General features: G+C 37.4%; 1 long non-coding RNA gene across 1 annotated transcript; it reads left to right on the forward strand.

The window, feature by feature from the left end:
• Positions 1-1,369: 1,369 nt before the first annotated feature.
• On the forward strand, positions 1,370-18,945 carry LOC132693343 (uncharacterized). Its single transcript, XR_013554928.2, has 4 exons — positions 1,370-1,450; positions 3,288-3,367; positions 18,152-18,359; positions 18,613-18,945. It is a non-coding gene; the product is annotated as an uncharacterized LOC132693343 (long non-coding RNA).
• The last annotated feature ends 1,886 nt before the right edge of the window (positions 18,946-20,831 follow it).

Genomic DNA, 20,831 nt, shown 5'->3' on the forward strand with positions numbered 1-20,831 from the left:
CAAAATCATGGGAGATATAAACATACCGGTGGTTCGTAATTTATGTGTGTGTGTGTGTGTGTGTGTGTGTGTGTGTGTGTGTGTGTTTGTGTGTGATAGGGCTGGGAGGGGGAGTAGAATGAGAGGGTAGAGATCACCAATGTATTTTAGAATCTGAAGACAGCTCTAGACCCTTCCATTAGCTGTGGGAGGGGTCCATAGCTGTATATATACCCATATATGCATACACACACACACACACACACACCGATTGACAAACATATACTCCCAACAGTTTTCAATATATGTATAAGACCTCGCTGAGGCATGATCCATGGACCTCTGCTTAATAATCCTTAGAATTATTAAGGAAAGTTTAAATATATTGAAAATAAGTCCATAATTTATTTTTTATATGTTAAATATATTACAAAATAATATGATATATGCTGTTATGGTTGTTATAAAACTTGCAGGAGGGGCACCTGGGTGGCTCAGTTGGTTAAACGTCTGACTCCTGGTTTCCTCTCAGGTCATGGTCTCATGGTTCATGAGTTCGAGCCCCACATTGGGCTCTGCACTGGCAGGGCAGAGCCTGCTTAAGAGTCTCTGTCTCTGTCTCTCTCTGTCTTTCCCTGGCTCACTTTGTCTCTCTCTCTCTCTCTCTCTCTCTTTCTCTCTCTCTCTCAATAACTAAATAATCATTAAAAAACTTGTATGAATTTAACTGTACCATTATAAGATTGCAGAAATATGAAATGTTAGAATACAGAAGGAAAATTAAAGATCAATCAATCCAACTTCATTTTGCTGAAGAGAAAATGATGTTCATATTTATAAAAAGACATGACGGGGCGTCTGGGTGGCTCAGTTGGTTAAGCGTCCGACTTCAGCTCAGGTCATGATCTCATGCTCCGTGAGTTCGTGCCCCACGGTGGGCTCTGTGCAGTCAGCTCAGAGCCTGGAGCCTGCTTCGGATTCTGTCTCTCCCTCTCTCTGCCCCTCCCATGCTCATGCTCTATCTCTGTCTCTCAATAATAATAATAATAAAACTTTTTTAAAAAAACATAAAAAAAGACACAACTGCTCTGTGTGGTAGCAGGTGGCAGAGTCATAGCTGTTGCCTGGACCGTCAAATTTCTAGTGAACATTTCCTTGTCAAAATATGGCAGTTAATGGCTCCTTGTTTTAGAAATATTAGTGCAAAGAGCGCTCTGTCTTCCTGACATTTTTGATGGGTTACACACAGGACATGAAAAGATCCTTAACATTTTTCAGATTTGTAGGTCACGATAGCAGTGACCACCTGTAGCTCAATGTCATCTGATGCCCCCCCCCCAGTGTGAGAGAACTCTTAATTATTTGCTCTATTGTTTCCTTGGAGACCACCTTCTCTCTGGTCTGGCACAAAGCTAGTGACAGAATGACTGTTTCTGTGTATCAGGATCGGTAGTCAAGGGACGAGGAAAAGGTACTTACAAAAACAATAGACTTTCTCATGTGTCTCATATGTACAAGGGAGCAAAAAAATTCATACCAACGTATTGCCAGTTTTATTAATAATTTATTAAGTTCAATATCTGCATTAATTATGCACACTGCTTAAAATTACTAGATAATTGTGGTATAGAGAACATAGCCAGAAGTGTAAATATCTGTGTCGTATTTGAGGTTATTGAGTTGCTTAATCAGTGACGAGTAAATTCATGTTATTACTCTTGCTCTTTTCACCTCATCTTCTTGGTGAACTTTTACTTAGCCTTTAAAATGTACCTCAACTCTGATCTTGACTGATATACATTCCTTGACCTTTCATGCTGAATTATGCTCCCTTTCATGTACCCACAATACACTGTGTGCCCCTCTATTCTTGCTCTTACGAAACAGTTCTGAGGTGGCTGCCTTCTCATCTGTTCTCCTTATCATAATGTAAGTAATGTCAAATGAGAGCTGAGTTTTATTCCTAACTACATGCCCAACACATTGCATGGTGGTTTGCACGCAGTAACCCCTGTAAGAGCATTTAAGTGACTTATAAATGGACAAAGTGATCACGGAAGGGCTTTGAGTATAAATAGGGTAGCCAATTCTACATTCTTGTTCTTCAATGTTATTATTACTGAACTTAAGCTACTATTTACTTTGACAAAGTACATTTGTACTGATCCGTTTTTTTCCCTTTTATCTAGGGCCTCTGTATATCAACAATATATAACAGGTGCCTCATGGAATATTTATTTGAAGACCTTAAATCTATTCCACCAAATATTATCTCAAAGTGTCCCACTATATTTTTATATCTTTTTGCCATTTTTCTCATTTGGGTGGTTGCAGGAAGCATCCTGACCTCTGTAAGAACTAATATTAATTAATTTAATTAATAAAAATCGCTACATTATTAATTTTATGCAGCTTTATGTGGAAGAAGGGACATTCTTCCCAGAATAATAGTGTTTTTTTTTTTTTAGCTTCAAGCACTAATCACATAACAGTTTGTTTTTTAAGACTTCTTTATCATATTCTTCTTCAAGACCTAAATCCTTAATATTTGCCCTAAATTCTAGAACCTTCACTTTGTGCATATACAGGTCTAACGTGCATCTATTTGCCTCTTTTGTTCTGACAACAGTTTAACATTGACCTCCTGTTCTCTCTTTCTCTTTTCTCTTTTCTCACTTCTCTCTTCTCTTTCTCCTCTATCTCTAAAGAGATATCCATCCATTATAGGGATGCCAGGGTGGCTCAATCAGTTAAGTATCCAACTTCGGCTCAGGTCATGATTTCTCACCTTATGAGTTCAAGCCCTGCGTCAGGCTCTGTGCTGACAGCTCAGAGCCTGGAGCCTGTTTTGGATTCTGTGTCTCCCTCTCTCTGTCCCTCCCCCTACTCATGCTATGTGTGTCTGTCTGTCTCTCTCTCTCTTACTCAAAAATAAACATTAAGAATTTAAAAAAAGAGATATCCATCCATTATAGAACATCTATCTATCATCTATCTATCTAGAGATGTATTTTTTTTAATTTATTTTGAGAGAGAGAGCATGAAAGAGGAAGGGGCAGAGAGAGAGGGAGAGAGACAGAATCCCGAGCAGGCTCCACACTGTTAGCACAGAGATGTGGGGCTTGAACTCACAAACCAATAGATGATGACTTGAGTGGAAGTCAAAAGTCAGATGCCTAACCCACTGAGCCACCCAGGCACCCTTCGAGATTTCTTTGTGTATCTATCGTCTACCCATGCATCTCATCTATCTATCTATCTATCTATCCAGAGATCTAACTTTTTATTTTTAATTATCTTATTTTCAGGTAGAAGAGAAGTGTGTACATATGAATATTAATGAAAAGGATGTGGTAAACAAGAAGGTATAATGACGATATGTGAAATGGTAGGTATATTTTTGAGGTGAAATGGTAGGATGAGTGAGTAAAAGAAATAAGGCCTAAAAACCTAAATGTAGGTCACTGGTCGGGAAGAATGAAGGGACATATAAGTATTCAAGTAAATTTGCATAGATAATGGCATAAAATGTGGGGAAAGGGATGCATTTGAAGAGTTTGCTTTTTGTGTGTGCCACTCCACACCCCCAGTAACGATCTCTTATAAAGAGAGAGATAGGAGGCATTGTGTGTAGGTGGCTCAGTTGGTGGAACGTCTGAATCTTGATTTCAGCTCAGGTCATGATCTCACGGTTCATGAGATTGAGCCCCCCTCCCCACATCAGGCTCTGTGCTGAGAGCATGGAGTCTGCTTGGGGTTCTCTCTCTCTCTCTCTCTCTCTCTCTCTCTCTGCCTCCCCACCTCAAAATAAATTACTTAATTTTTTATTAAAAAAAGACAGAGATGGGAACGTACTCTATAAGAAACTCAAGAGCTCAACAGGTATTCACCCAAAAACTTTACCCCAGAAAAATTTTACATCAAGTTCCTTCACTTTTTCTTGATTCCTTTTTATACAGTCTCTGAGGACTTGGGTTCTGTGTTGAGGAGGCATTTCTACCAGTTTAATCCCCATTTAGGAAATCATGAATACACATGAAGATGCAAATTTTGGCTTAAACATATTATGTATTAATTAATTTTATGGGCTTTATGGTCATTGTGAATATTGTAAAAGCTATCAAAGCTTGAATTTTTTTTATAGATCCTTTACTGCAGTCAGTGCATTAATAGGAATTTTTTTTTGTCATGGTTTCACTTAATAAACTGTTATAGAGCCATCTGACTTTCACCTCAAGGGATAAAAGTTGGAACATAATGAAAAGCAACTACAGGCATCAATCTATATGTTACAGGTTTTTTTTTCTTCCCTAGAACAAAACAAGATTTCATTCAGCTTCATGCAGTCATTGAAAAGGGAGGCACAATGGATCTGAGCTATTTTTTTTTTTTCCACCAGAAACATGGTTTCTGAAAAACTTTGCCCTGGCTCTTGGCTAATACTCAGAAATAAAGGGTTACGGAGAGTGCTCTTTCCTACTATGAACATGTTTCCCATGCTACACATGGTATATTTTGGGGACAAAGGGATAAATGATAGTGTCTTGTAAATGTTTACCCAACACAGTATTAGGTCGCAGATGTCTTCAATACATTTACTGAGATATGATCAATCTGTTTCTCTTCACTCTGATTGACTTACTTTCTACATGTTTGTCCATTTCATTATCACCATAAATTAGATCTCTGACTTCAACATTCAGAAATAAAGAATATGAAACAACATAGATGGAGCCAGAGGAAATAATGCTACGTGAACTATGTCAGAAAAAGACAAATACCGTATGATTTCATTCATAGGTGGAATTTAAGAAACAAGAGAAACTAACAAAGGGAAAAAATAAGAGAGAGAAATCAAGAAAGAGATTCTTAAAAAAAAGAAACAGACTCTTAATTATATAGAACAAACAGTTACCAGAGGGGAGGTGGGTAGGGGGATGGGTTAAATAGGTGATGGGGAATAAGCAGTGCACTTGTCATGGTGAGAACAGGGTGATGTATGGAAGTATTAAATTACAATATTGTACACCCGAAAGTAATATAGCACTGTATGTTAACTAAGTGGAATTAAAATAAAACTTACACACAAAAAAAGAATTAAAGGACATATTTGTCATTGAGTAAGCCACTGATTTGGCAAATTCTAACGTATTAGCTATTGGTTCTTTCACTGTCCCTCAGGGCAGGTGAGAAAATTCCTGAACATCTAAATTTTTATCAGAAATATATATGTATCATCATTGTTTTAATCATATAACACTATTTATTGTTTATTCATGATGTGCTAACATTGTGTATGGCATTGCTATAAGCACTAGAGGTATATGACATGATTAAGTTTGTTTTATTTTAACGAGTTAACAGTGACATGTTAACAGTTTTACTTCTAGAGTATGTTTCTGTCTCAATGGCCTTGAATTTCTATATGAATGTTGCCTATTTGTGATTCTTGCAGTCAACTCAGCATGAAAAACAAATCCAATTCTAAATAAATACCCATATATACAGACACGTAACTCTTTTTTTTTTTTTAATCAAGAAATCATTCCATCACCATCTTCCATGTTTATATAATCAGGCTAACCACCCAGGGGAGCTTACAAAGATTCCGAGGAGAGTAACTTGCTTATAACTTTTATGATCACTTAAGAAATTGTCACAGATAAATTTTGCTGAATAGAATTATTCATCTCATTACATTTATACCATTGATGTCTTTGCTGCGTTTCTGCCTTTATCAGTTGGTTCTTAAATGAAAGTAAAATGGTAACAAGACTCACAGCCACACTACTCTTTGTTTCCTTAACACAGAACACACATTTACAACTTTGTAAGTAAATATTTTTAAATACTAGATCCAAAGAAAAAAAAAATCTGGAATTAGAACCACTATAAAGCACAGATTCCTCTGTGTCTGTCAACTATCGGCCTATAATAAACCGCCCCCAAACTGAGAGCCTTATAAAGGTGAGCATTTATTCTTACTCACTTGCTGATTATTCAATGAGGGTGTCTTTGCTTCAAACGGCTCATCTACTGGCCCAGCTCTACTGACCTCTGCTGGCCTCCGTTAGGATTAGTTCCAGGCCATGGGTTCCTTCCAGATCTACCTACTGCGAGTGCTTTTTCTTTTTCTGGGACCCTCAGGCTACTCAGCATGTCTCTATGGTAAAGATAGAGTGCAAGAGAGAGACCCCAGTGCGTATGCAGATTTCAGACCTCTGCTTGCGTCACATCTGCTGATACGCCATGGGCTAGACCGGGTTACAAGTTCAAAGATAAGGAGAGGAGAAAAGTATTCCTCAGGTGGAAATAGAATGTAAAAGAACATTATACACCATGATTCATAATAACCACCTTTTCTGAATCCTACTCAAAAGGCCCCACTAAATATTAGAGGTTTAGATGAATTATAATAGCGATTAATGGAAAAAAATGGTCTTTTGACTCCAGGGTCTGTATATTAACACTTTATATCGCTGGCTTTTAGCATAGTACCTACCAAATATTAGGCATTCTATAAATATTTACTGACTGGCTGGATGGGTGACATGGTATAAGACACATTTATATGCCACCAACATAATAATGTCCAACCAGAAGAAATATATTCTTGTACCTAGAAAAACATTTTTTCCACACAAGTCAAAAAGAAATACACATATATAAGTCACGTTGAAGAGCAGAAATGAAAGTAATTCCCACTGACTCATCTTCCATGGACAGTCTCCAATGTATTAACTCTTTTAGAAGACTTTGTATTAATTGTCAGATATTTAATTAGATTTACTTAATGGCAAAAACATAATATGAAAATTTACTTTGATTTGTGTTGTCATTTGGGACCATAATCAACTGAGAGGTATGAATAATCATGGCAGGGGATTGAGATTTGAGGATTCAGTGTGGTGGTGGTGGTTGTTGTTGTTTTAATGAATCTAGTGTCATTAGATGAATATATAGTTTCAGTTATACAGTGTGTGAAATCCTATTAAATTATCCCATATGAGTCAATGCCCAGAGGACCATTTTTGTTCAGGGAAGAATAACTCATTTTTGAGGATCTTAGGAAGGCAAACTTCACGTTTTAATAAAAGGTCACATCATAAATCCACTTTATTCTTTCATTATAGAGTAAGGCAGGATCTGTTATTCCTTTTCATTGAGAATAAAAGTGGCTTGAAAAAATAAATAAGGATTTTGAATTTAATAACTGAAAAATTCTGTAATTTTAGCTCATTTGGCCAATGTTTCTATTCATAGTTATTATTAGTAAAGAACTCAAAGTGACTTGGGATCTATGTCCCAGTTTTTCAGTGTAAGCTAGATGAGATAACTTTTCTAATAATACATATCTTTTCCCACAACACATATATGTTCATGTGAGTGCACACATACACACAAACACACTACATCTACTTTTCCCTCTTTACCACTATTTATTTGACTTTATAAAATCCCTTATGTTTAGTACCAAAGTCACTATTCTGATGTCTATATCTGTGATGAAACCACAGGAATGCTTTCTTCACTTCCTCTCTTTTGGAATAATCATTATCAAATCCTTACACAGCTTTCTAATGACTGATTATGTGTTTTTCACTATCTGAAGATCATGTATCCCCAAAGTCAGAACCTATGTTTTAAATCGTGGTCTATGTACAATGTCCATCACAAGACCTTGCTCTTACTTCCTTAAAACTTGTTTTCTGAAATAAATCCATAGATTTAATTGGATAGTCTCTTCCAAAATGTCCTTTGATTTTTGTCTGAAGTGAATTTCCAATTTCTCAGTTTGCTCTAGTTATGATTAGGTTTGCAAACATATTTTTTTTCCCCAAATGGATTTTGAACACCCTATAATCAACATTTTTATGATTTGGATCACAGAAATATGTGTACAATTGGTAAAATATGTAGTACACTGGTTGGGGTAAGTATTTAGCTGAACTAGAAAAAATGATAATAATAAAACAGACACGTGAACGATTTAGTAAGTTATGCAGATGTTTTATTTATGATCTATATAATTTATCTTATTTTATATAGGTAACTTCCTTTTTTTGTCTGTTATATAAAGGGATTAAGAAAAATAATTTTGAAAGTTCTCTCTACTTCCAAAAGAAATATGGTAAAAATATCTGTACAAAATGAGGGGCACCTGGCTGGTTCAGTCGGTTGAGCGTCTGACTCTTAATTTCAGCTCACATCATGATCTCACAATTCATGGGTTCCTGCCCTGCATTGGGCTCTGCGCTAACACTGGGGAACCTTCTTGCGATTCTCTTTCTCTCCCTCTCTCTCTGCCCCTCCTTTGCTCTTGCTTTCTTGCTTTCTCTCTCTCTCTCAAATTTAAATAAACATTAAAAAAATAATAAAAATCTATAAAATGAAAATATTTTCTTTTTTATTTTACTTATTTTTTTAAGTTTTATTTTTTTGAGAGAGAGAAAGAGAGAGACAGCGCACACACATGAGCAGGGGAGGGACAGAGTGAGAGGGAGAGAGAATCCCAAGCAAGCCCCATGCAGTAAGCATGGAACCCCGTCCTGGGCTCGATCTCACCAACCGTGAGATCATGATGTGAGCTGAAACCAGGAGCTGGACGCTTAACTGACCGAGCCACTCAGGCACCCCATAATAGTGTTATTTCTTATAGTCACTACCTATATGTTTTTGGTCTGAAGTAAAAATTACTGGTTTAAATGTATGTTAGTTTTCAGTATTCATTAGTTAAAATGGAAGCAAATAAATATTTACGATAATGACTATTTAAAGCCCAAAGCACTGAATTTTTTTTCCAACTAATTTCATAAGATCATTACCTATATAAGATTCAAAGCCACACTTGTAGTTTTCTTGATGTCACATACACTTTGAAGTTCTACGTGATAGAATTTGGAAGCTATCCGCCTCTTTGTGTGTATATGTCATAAATATTAAATAAAGGACGCGTTATCTCAGGAGTCATCAGTAAAGAGTTGGGTAACATGATTATTGAACTTTTGCATTTCAAATGTATGTACTGCACTTTATAAATTTGAAATCTATAGTCATAGGCTATAGAACAAGGAGATACAGAATTGGTAAGGTAAGCACACCCCACACTGTTGGTAAGGCCACTATTTTTAAATAGCATAAAATATTTATTTTCACAGATTGATTTGTTTAAAGGAACCAGTTAAAATATGTTGTCATAATTATTTTGGAAACAAAATAGATTTTATCATTATTTTGATTTTTAGTGTATATTTACATATTATCCCCACAACTATAACATTGAGTTGTTGAAGTAAAATCAAGCATCTTAGAAATAAAGGAATTAAAGCGCAAAAAAAATAATTGACTTACAGCATTTTTTTTTTTTGCATTGTTGACTTGGCTAAGCTAGCATTGTTTCTAGAATCCTCTATCCTGTACTTTGTTAATTGGCCCCAAAGATAAATTCCTGTAAGTTTCAGACGGTAAAAGTGATTGAGCAGTCAGTCTTCAGTCTGTGAAATCTCTTGTATTAGAGGCCATGAATCACAAATGAAAAGACATTGGCAGATTCTAGCTAGTTCTTGCTCTTCTTGGCTTCATGACCACCTCTCTCCCCCAGTATGAACCTTGCTGAACAAGAGGAACCCAGGCCCATCAGATATGTAGAGATAGCAGCTCTCCATGGTCTTTACCAGGTCTTCTTTGCAGACCCACTTGGGCAGCCAGAACGGCCTTGTTTTAAAAGGGCTGCTTGTTGACTTTTGTCTGACACTCCACTTTTCCCTTTTAGAACTTTATGACCCCAGCAATATACACAATTCAGGGGAAGTGATATCATATAATAACCCCCTCCTTCCACAATATGTATACTCATTTTAGATTTCTGACTGAGTCCGAGACACCGCTTTGATGAGATCACACTGCTATTAAATGTCAGTACCAGAAATCAGATTTGAGTTGAAATCAATCAATGTTGAAAGGAAGAATAAAATTTCTTTGAAAATCAGGGGATCTAGGGCATGTGTTTACTAAAAGGATGTTAGAGAGGGGGGATGAAAGGTTTTAAGGAAAATAGAAGAGAGAAAATGTGGGAGAATCTAGCAGGACAGAATGATTCATGCTTAAGGATGTTTCCATGGTAGCCAATGGTGTTGACCAGCTTGCTGATTATATCAGAAAATACTGATAAAACTCGTAATATGGAAAACACTCAAAGCTCCACATCCCTAACATATACTGAAGAGGAAAACATCTTGATTCTGCCAAAATAAAGTTGGTTATTTTTTTGGTAACATAAAACCCCAACATTTCAGTGGATTACCCAGCAAGGGTTTATAATTTATTCTAGCCGAGTCTGCATCCAGAGAAGAAACAAGATTAACTGTCCCACAAACAGTATGACAGGCTTTCAGAAGCGGGTAAGTGCTGCCATCTTGGAGCAACACCCATCAGGAACATCCTGCTTTGTTGGTGATCTCAGAGAAGGAGGCACCTGTCAGATCACGGGTAGTTTGTCCATGATTTGGACCAGAAGTTATACGTGCACATTCTGCTCACAGCCATTGGACAGAGCTAAACATAAGTCCATACATCTTCAAGCCCATCAATAATGCAGTCTTACTGGTGCATAGAAAGGGAGGAAAAATGACATACTGGTGAATACCGACAATATTCTTTCCATATAGCCTAGTATTTGAAATAATTGACAGGCATAGGGCTTTATGGTATTGGGCACATTTAAGTTTTTAGAGCCTCAATTTTCTCATTTATACAATGGAAGGCAATAACAGAACAGTTATGGAGCAAATGAGGTCATTACTGCAGGCATATGGCCCTCATAATATTAGTCTTCATTATCACCATCAATATCATTCTCTGTATCACGAACTCTTCACAGCATATACTCCCAAGGCTGATAGTTTGACAGCTGTTACTAATATGCATAGAAACATAGAATATTAGAGCAGGAACGGATTTTAGAGATCACCTAATCCGGTCCTATTCTTCTTTTTCTTTCTTTCTTTCTTTTTTTTTTTTTTTATGAGAAAAGAGATGCCCCATCAGGTTAAAGAACCTACGAAGGTCCAAATCTCCTTAGCAGCAGAATTGGTACCAGATGTCAAAGTACAGTGTCTTTTGTTCTCAGTTTAAGAAAACTGTAACTTTGTGTCAAGCATGGACTAAAGATATCCAAATCTCTCTCCTGTACTGTTAAACCTGTTCCATGTTACCTCTTCTCATTTTAATCTATTCATTAATTGCCATTTTGTAATTAATTAACATAGTCCCCAAAGGTGCCAGTTTAATGATTACGTGTGGCAGAGGTATGCTGATGAAATCAAGCCCTGGCAGCCTGAGAAAATAGATTTTCCAATTTCTAAGAACGAGTCACCAAAAGAAATGTTGCTTCCTTAGAAAAATTAGGGATTTTAATGGTGGCAAATGAATTTAAAAAGTAAAATAATGGAAATTAATAAATCAGTTTCCTTACAATATTCAAAAAAACATTGAAAAGAAGGTAACATCTGACTTATAATGCTGCCAATGATTTTTTGATCTCCCCTACTCCCCAAACAACAAAACTATATATATATATATATATATATATATATATATATATATATATACATATATATATATATATATATGAAAAAAAAGTTACCAAACTCAATATCAAGAATACAACTAATCTCCCTGCTATTATTATCCTTCTTTGCAGAAGAAATTTGTACCACCCGGACGTGTATGGATAGGATAGAAAATGCCAGGCAACAAAAGCATGTTAACTTGCCTAATAATTGTTATAAGATATAAAATGCTAAATGCAAAAATGTCTAAATTCCATTTCAACATTAGAAAGGCTACTACAAAGGGGCGCCTGGGTGGCTCAGACGGTTGAGTATCTGACTTTGGCTCAGGTCGTCAGCTCATCAGTCGATGAGTTCGAGCCCCGCATTGGGCTCTGTGCTGACAGCTGAGAGCCTGGAGACTGCTTCAGATTCTGTCTCCCTCTCTCTCTGCCCCTCCCCTGCTCATGCTCTGTCTCCCTCTGTCTCAAAAATAAATGAATATTAAAAAAAAAAGATTTAAAAAAAATAAAAGAAATGCTATTAAAAAAAAAACTTTCTACCACTTTTCATATAAAATCAAAGTTTTTCTTTTTAATGAGTTACCTACAGATAAATAAGAACTTCATCCAGACTCACAAAATGACTGATCAAGAAATATGCTCACTATCTCTGTGAAGTGCTGTTGATCCTATTGAGAAAGAGAAAGACAGAGAGAGAGAGAGAGAGAGATGGCTCTATGTGTGTGTATGTGTTTGGGGAGGGGCAGATTAGAAGGTGAAGTAGACAAGGAACAAAGAGTCCTGTTTAGGGTGTTTTAACCTTGACAGATGATAAAAATGCTGATGTAAATTCAGTTAAAACTGCAACATTGCATTACCACCAAAGAACAGCAATTGAACTGCATTCTTATTTTTGGTTAAAGAGACTTACTTAGATGTTAAAATGTATAAAGATGTGTCACATAAAGAAAATGCATTCAAAAACTGTATCCTCATTAACACATATTAAGAATCACAATCATGGGGTGGGGTGGGGGCCTGGGTGGCTCAGTCAGTTAAGCATAGGATTTAGGCTCAGGTCCTGATCTCACCATTCATTCACCCATCCTGGGTTCCTGCACCATGGCATCCTTTTCTGCGCTGACAGTTCAGAGCCTGGAGCCTGATTCAGATTCTATTTCTCCCTTTCCCCCTCTGCCCCTCCCCTGCTTGTGTTCTCTTTCTCTCAAAAGTAAATAAATAAACATTAAAAAAAAAAAAAAAAAGGATCACAACCACATTGGCCAGGCATTTCTCAATGAAGTTAAAGAAACTCATTAAAAAAAAAAAAGTCATAATAGGGGCACCTGGGTGGCTCAGTCGGTTAAGCCTCTGACTTCAGCTCAGATCATGATCTCCTGGTTAGGAGTTCCAGCCCTGTGTTGGGCTCTGTGCTGACAGCTCAGAGCCTGGAGCCTGCTTCGGATTCTATGTCTCCCTCTCTCTCTCTCTGCCCCTCCCCCCTCGCCCTCTGTCCCTCTCTCCTTCAAAAACAAATAACTATAAAAAAAATTTTTAAAAAGTTATAATACACTACTATGATATAGAACAGAATGGGCGTGGGGGTGTGTGTACCTCCATTCCAGAAATAACTGCTTTCCTGAATAATGGACTAAATAAGAACTTCAGGCAAGATTTGATTTGTGTCTTGAATTCATCAGTCTTCAGGCAATGAATTGGGGAAGCATACAAGGCAGGAGACTGAGAAGACATGTTGCAAAACTACTGCAATTGACTAGAAGAGAATTTAAATGGTTACAAAAGATAGACTTATTTAAGAACTATTCCCGTTGTAGAATTCGCTGAGCTTATTCACTATTTAAGTGTAGGACATGCAGTTAAGTGATGAGTACAGATTGACCTTCATTCACTATTTTTGCTTGTGTAACTGAGTTAAAGGAGTGGCTTGCACTGAACAAAGAGAGAAAAGAAGATAGGGGAATGTAATAAATGCAATAAATTTAGTTTTAGATACATTGAGTAATTTGTGCCTAAACTTTAGAAGATATGCGGTTGGGATATATAAGTGGGCGATAGCTGAAACCACAAGGTTTTGATATTATTCCAAAAAAAGTGTGCTTAGACCAACGCACAAGAACAGACCATGGTGAAAAACTACCCTTGAATCATTGACAGAGGATGGGAAACCTACATTATTGGGGACTCCTAAAGAATCTTTAAAAATAAATAAATAAATAACAAATAAGTAGGGAAATCATAATAAATACATCAAAAAGGAAGGGTCTGGAAAGAATAACGATTTTCTAAAGGAAAAGAAAATTGTGAATTTGTTGGCTTAAGGCTACCATAGCAACGTACCATGAACTGAGTGGCTTCCTCCACGGAAAGCTATGGTGTCACAGTTCTGGAGGCTAGAAGTCTGAGATCAAGTGTCAGCAGAGCTGGTAAGTTCCATGAGGAAGAATCTCTGCCATGGTTCTCTCCTAGCTTCTTATGGTTTCTGGCAGTTCTTGGCATGGCATCCCTTGGTATGTAGACAAATCACTCCAATCTCTGCCCTTATCTTCGCATGGTATCCCCGCTGTGTCCATATAAGTCTATGCCCATATCTCTTCCTTTTGTAAGGATGTCCCTCAGATTAAGGGCCAGTATGCCTCAACTTAACTAATTGTATCTGCAACACCACTATTCCTAGTAAGGTCACATTCTGAGGTAGTTGAGATTAGGTCTTCAACATATGAATTTTAGAGGGACATGAGTCAATCCATAATAGGATTTTATTTTATTTTTTTTTTATGTTTATTTATTTATTTATTTATTTAATATATGAAATTTACTGTCAAATTGGTTTCCATACAACACCCAGTGCTCATCCCAAAAGGTGCCCTCCTCAATACCCATCACCCACCCTCCCCTCCCTCCCACCCCCCATCAACCCTCAGTTTGTTCTCAGTTTTTAACAGTCTCTTATGCTTTGGCTCTCTCCCACTCTAACCTCTTTTTTTTTTTTTTCCTTCCCCTCCCCCATGGGTTTCTGTTACATTTCTCAGGATCCACATAAGAGTGAAACCATATGGTATCTGTCTTTCTCTGTATGGCTTATTTCACTTAGCATCACACTCTCCAGATCCATCCACTTTGCTACAAAAGGCCATATTTCATTTTTTCTCATTGCCACGTAGTATTCCATTGTGTATATAAACCACAATTTCTTTATCCATTCATCAGTTGATGGACATTTAGGCTCTTTCCATAATAGGATTTTAGAAAAGGAAGTTTTCAAAAAAATCATACCTCCGAAGTAAAGTGCAGATTAAAGGTGTGTATTAAACAGGCGCTTGGGTGGCTCAGTTGGTTGAGTACCTAACTCTTGATTTCAGCTCAGGTCATGATCCTAGAGTCATGGGATCGAGCCCCATGAGCCAGGAGCCTGCATAAGATTCTCTCTCTCTCTCTCTCTCCCTCTGCTCCTCTCTCTGCTCATGCTCTCTCACTCTCAAAAAAAAAAAAAACAAAAAAAAACAAAAAAAAAACTACCACCTAGATAAAGTGAATGTAAACTCCTCTTTAAAAAAGCACTTGGATATGAAATGAAGGCCAAATATAAAGTAGCAGTTAGAAGAGGAAGCTTGTTCTCTTAATAAACACAGGAAAAGATAGATGTTTTGACGTGTGGCTTAATTTGGCCTACTATGAAGTTTCTTTTGATAAAGAGCCTCAAGGAGGTTGACCTTGCCGGTCTGGAAGAATTCTATTTCTGCATGCAGATTGGGATAGTAGAATGAGACACAGATTGGAGTCCAAGATCTGCTGTGTGGTCCTGGACCTCAAGTCCCCAAGCTGTAACTTTGAGTGAATGTATTGACTTGTTTGGGACTCCTTTATCTGACCTCTAAATTGTAGACCATGGTCCAGCTCTACCAGAATGTTATGAAAGTTAAATGATTATATTTGCCAAAAGTACTTTTTTTCAAATTATTATATGTTGGAGATATTTTAATTTTTTTTAATGTTTATTTATTCTTGAAAGAGAGAAGAGACAGCATGAGCTGGGGAGGGGCGGAATGAGAGAGGGACACAAAATCTGAAGCAGGCTCCAGGCTCTGTGCTCATGAGCTGTGAGATCATGACCTGAGCTGAAGTTGGACGCTTAACCCACTGAACCCCCAGGCGCCCCTGTATTGGATATATTTTTTTATATGACCAGCTTCATTGTATTCAAAGCCTTATGTTCCTGCATTTCAAAATTATATGTGATAGCTCTACAGTATATATGGGCATTTAGAAAATGCAGAATTAGATCGTTTCTGCTGCTAGAGCATAAGAAGGATTGTTAGAAACACATTCATTTATCTGAAATACTACGTCCTTTTCCTTAAAGTATTAACAGAGTATATTACTGTAAAAATATTTGTTGAATAATAGTGACTATAGCAACAGATCTTAAGAAACCTTTATGAACAACACTGGAAACACAGATCGTGCAGAACGAAGCAGGCAGTGAAAACGGAAACATTTTTGAATTTAATAAAATAGCACAATCTCATTCTGAGCACGTGGACACCAGACCTGGAGAAATATTAATAGCTATTGTAGTCACATTTGTAACTCAACAAAATGTAGTTTTATATCCTTTCTTAAATCAGAAAACTCCAACAAAAATGATTGATTAAATTAGATGCGCGTAAGTAATGAAAATGATGAACCACAAAAAATAGGAAACCACAATCGTGTTTCAATCACACAAGCCTTAGGTATTTATTTCCAAACCCTGAAAGCAGACACACCGCTTAAAGATTACTATTAAATGTTTGAACTTGTGCAGTTTCCCATCTTCAAACGCCTTATTTGTCCCGATATAGTGCATCGAAATGTGTCTAACTCCTGTTCTTTTCGTCTGCAGCACCAGACTGTTGGACAGGCTAGATAGAATAATGTAAAATGTACCTGAAGGTTTTCTGTACCTAAACCAAATATCTGAGGACATATGCTGTGCTGTGCAGTCAGTGGCTTATGGTGTTACTGTGGGGTCCATGTTGCAAGAAGAGTAATACCTAACCTATCACATTGCACTCCACAGCTTTCTGTGCCCAAACTGCCTAATAGTGCGGGCTCATGGCTTTGTTTGCCTGGCAAGCTGCGGCAGGTAACAAGCATCACTTCCATTTATCACGTACGAAAGGGACAATTAAATATTGTTAATGCTATAGATAATCTCCCTACCGTCGTCCTTCTAGCCAGGGGCAGAATTCTCCAGCTGAGTACGCTGTGGTGTTTTCAATGAAAAACACCTTCATCCGGCATCATCCTTAGGTGGACATGTTAGTGGCAGACGGGCTTACACTTAAGAAAATCTGAAAGAAGAAGCTCCCCTCAATGCCTTAATTTTGGGGGATATATTTATATCCCTTCTCGTTTCCAAAACAGGTAGAAGCAGTTCTTCTCTATTTTCCTGTTTTTAAAAATGTTTATTTATTTTTGAGACAGAGAGGGGGAGCAGGGGAGGGAGAGAGAGAGAAGGAGATACAGCATCCGAAGCAGGTTCCGCACTGTCAATGCAAAACCCAACCCGACGTGGGGCTTGATCCCACGAACACTGAGACCGTGACCTGAGCTGAAGTCGGAGGCTTGACAGACTGAGCCACCCATGTGCCCCTATTTTCCTTTTAAGTGCAAGTTACTAAATATCTTTTGGAAAATGGAAAGAACATATTACTCATCTCTACTCGAACATATGCTGAAATATAATATAATACAAAATATGTTGAATATACACATTAAATATGATATAATATTTAATATGATATATTAAATATATGATATAATAGTGGGGGTGTGTGGTGACACTGTTCATGTTGAAATATTCCCTCGTTGTTGATACACTTGTCATCCACTCATTGTCCTCTAGGCATCTGAGGGTCCGAGAGATAAAATATTATCTATATTTGTTCTCTGTTAAAGGACTTATCAAGATTAACACAATTATTGACATGCATTTAGTTCAACAAATATTTATTCAATGGAAAGCATCATGGAAATACATTTAAAATTAAAACATAACTATATATCCAACACTTTAAGCACAGTGCCCCAAAGGAACCAGAAATATTTATAACAATCACAGAACACCCTGAGGACCATCAGTGTCTAGGGCTCAGCTAGAAGTTTCTATAGATCACACCTTAACTCTACACAACAGATCAACTTTGCTTTTGGCATCTGAGAAATATTTTCTCATTGTAACGAGCGGCTGACTTTTCCACAGTAAGAGAAATGGGGCAGCATATGGAGAGACAAAAAATGCTACTCCCTGCCATGAAACTCAGTTTTTGTCTCCATTGGAAAAGAGTGGAGTGTCACAAAACTACAGGTTTGTAAGAGGATTTGCACTGATTATCAAAGGAGATATGGAAGAGACTCTGGCACTATCTGTCACCCTACATCATTGCCCACTTTCTGGGTAGAAATAACAAACACTTAGGTGTTCTGGGACAATTTTCCGACATGCTTTGCAGTTAGACTTGGTGACTAAGTTGTAGCTGGTAAAATACAAGTTCTTTCAGAATTATTTTAAAGGATAGTAGTGACTTTCTTTTCTCCTCCTCGTCTTTTTGCTCCCAGGATATGTATGCAATGCTTGAGGAATCGGCCATTGGTGGTGAGCCTTGAGAATGGAATCCCACTCCATCCCGCAGCCCCTCTCAACAGCAAAGCAACAGGAGAGAAAGTCTTGGTTCCTGACCCTGTGCACAGTGGAGCTGCCATTTCAGTTTGATCACCTCCCCACCTAGAGATGGGATCACCAGATGTATCCCCCAGAGAACTCCGTGTATCTATCTCATCGAATCCCTTCAACTTTTCCAAGCCTAACTTAGGAGTTCCTTTTTAGTGATCTCTACTGTGGGAAATGGAAATACTCACCTCCCAACGTTTGCAGTCTGACATTGGCTTATTATTCTAAGTAACTAGGATCAGATTGGCCTGATTCTATCTCTTTCGTTTCACATATTCTCATCCCCTTCCTCATCATTTTGTCTGGTTGTTGTCATTTTCTAACATCTTAACTGTTCTCTGATTTCCAGTTCCATCTCCTGTGTACAAGGAAGGAACATGATCCAGGTCAGATATTTCCCTAAAACTTCAGTTTCAACAGGCATTTGGGGACAGGGTTCTACTCCCACAGTGGGAAGAAGCACTTTGTGACCTTAAAGAGCATGTGAATTCCAATATTGCCGTTCCCTAATTCCTTTGTCAATATATAACTTTGCTTCTGGTTATAATACGGCTAATTAATACTGTCATGTTAAATGCTTTTTTCTTTTTCAAATAAACATGATGTAGCTGGTAGTCTAGCTAGGTTCAAAAGATTGGCAAAACAAAGAGTCAAGAAGTAATCGCAGCTCCAAAGTCCCCAGAAAGCCAGGATCCAATGGGATACTACTGTGCAGCATAGGCCTTGCCTCCTATGAGCCAAATAGGAGGTAGAGGTTTCGCCAATCTTCTCTAATTTTGTTTATTTATTTTAAGTTTTTTAATGTTTATTTATTTTTGAGAGAGAGAGAGAAAAAGAGAAAGAGAGAGAGACAATGAGCAGGGGAGGGGTGGAGAGAGAGAAAGACACAGAATCTGAAGCAGGCTCCAGGCTCTAAGCTGTCAGCACAGAGCCCGACGTGGGGCTGGAACTCACGAACCACGAGATCATGACCTGAGCTGAAGTCAGACGCCCAACCGACTGAGCCACCCAGGTGGCCCAAATCTTCTCTAATTTTATTTATTTATTTATTTATTTATTTATTTATTTTTTTTTTTTAAGAAGTAAGTAAAGACCATCTCTTTTTTTTTTTTTAATTTTTTTTTTCAACGTTTTTTATTTATTTTTGGGACAGAGAGAGACAGAGCATGAACGGGGGAGGGGCAGAGAGAGAGGGAGACACAGAATCGGAAACAGGCTCCAGGCTCCGAGCCATCGGCCCAGAGCCTGACGCGGGGCTCGAACTCACGGACCGCGAGATCGTGACCTGGCTGAAGTCGGAGGCTTAACCGACTGCGCCACCCAGGCGCCCCTCTAATTTTAAATAATTCCCTCTTACATTGGGCCAACGTGACATAAGTGTCCTCACCCACTCAAATACCATCTCTTTATGAAGATTTTCATGAACATTTCAGTGCACAGTCTCATTAATTATTCTGTACCACCCCTATGACATTTCAACCTATTAGCATCTTGCATTGTTTCAAAATATTATATGTTCAATCGTTCTTATTACTTCTGTTTTTCTATTTTAGTTGCAATAGTTATACATTTTGCCAATCTCATTGTCCCAATTAGATTAATGTTAACCTTCATACCCAAGCAAAATTGATCTACCTAGCGTTTCATAATGATACCTTGTATAATTTGACTTCCAGAAATATTATTTTAAATATTCTGTTTGAAAATTTTTCTCTCTCTCTTCTCATTTCATATGAATAGTGTTCATCCTTTAAAAGCCAGTCAAAGCCAATGACTTTGAAGGAGTCACTAATTCTACGAAAGAATATCTGACCTTGAGTATGCTAGCTGTCAGAAAAAAAAAAATACAATAATTTGTTTGGAAGCTTCCTTCCTTCCTATATCTATAAATATACCTTATATGTTTTTGTCTATCATCTTATTATGTCTCCATGAATCTATTTTCATATCTAGCCACATATCACACACTTGCACATGCTAAGAAAATTATTTTCCATTGAGATATCACTTCACACCTACTTAGGATTACTATAATAAGAAAGACAGGCAATATAACAGGTGTTGGCAAGGATGTGGAAAAATTGGAACCCTCCTACAGTGCTGAGAGGAATATAAAACACCGAAGTTACTTTCTAAAACATTTCTTCAAAAAATTAACGAGTTGCCATATGATCCATCCATTCTAATCGTAGATGTATACCCAAGATGACTTTAAAAATATGTACATAAATTTATACACAGATATTCATACCGTTATTTCTAATGCGTCCCCAAATGGAAGCAAGCTTCAGTCTACCAACTAATTAATGCATAAACAAAAATATGACATATCCACAGAATAAAATACTATGCAGCAGTAAAAAGGAAATTTTCGTGCCAATTCATGCTACAGCATGGTTAAACCTTAAAAACATTATACTACGTGAGAGAAGCCATACACGAAGAGCCATATATTTTATTATTCCATTTATATGAAATACTAATAGCCGAGTCAACAGAGGGAAGTGGATTAGTCATTACCAGGGGCTAAGAGGAGGGAAGCATGTTAATAACTACAATATGGTTTCT

Source organism: Panthera onca, chromosome B1, assembly GCF_046562875.1.
Source record: "Panthera onca isolate mPanOnc1 chromosome B1, mPanOnc1 haplotype 2, whole genome shotgun sequence".
Lineage (NCBI taxonomy): Eukaryota > Metazoa > Chordata > Mammalia > Carnivora > Felidae > Panthera > Panthera onca.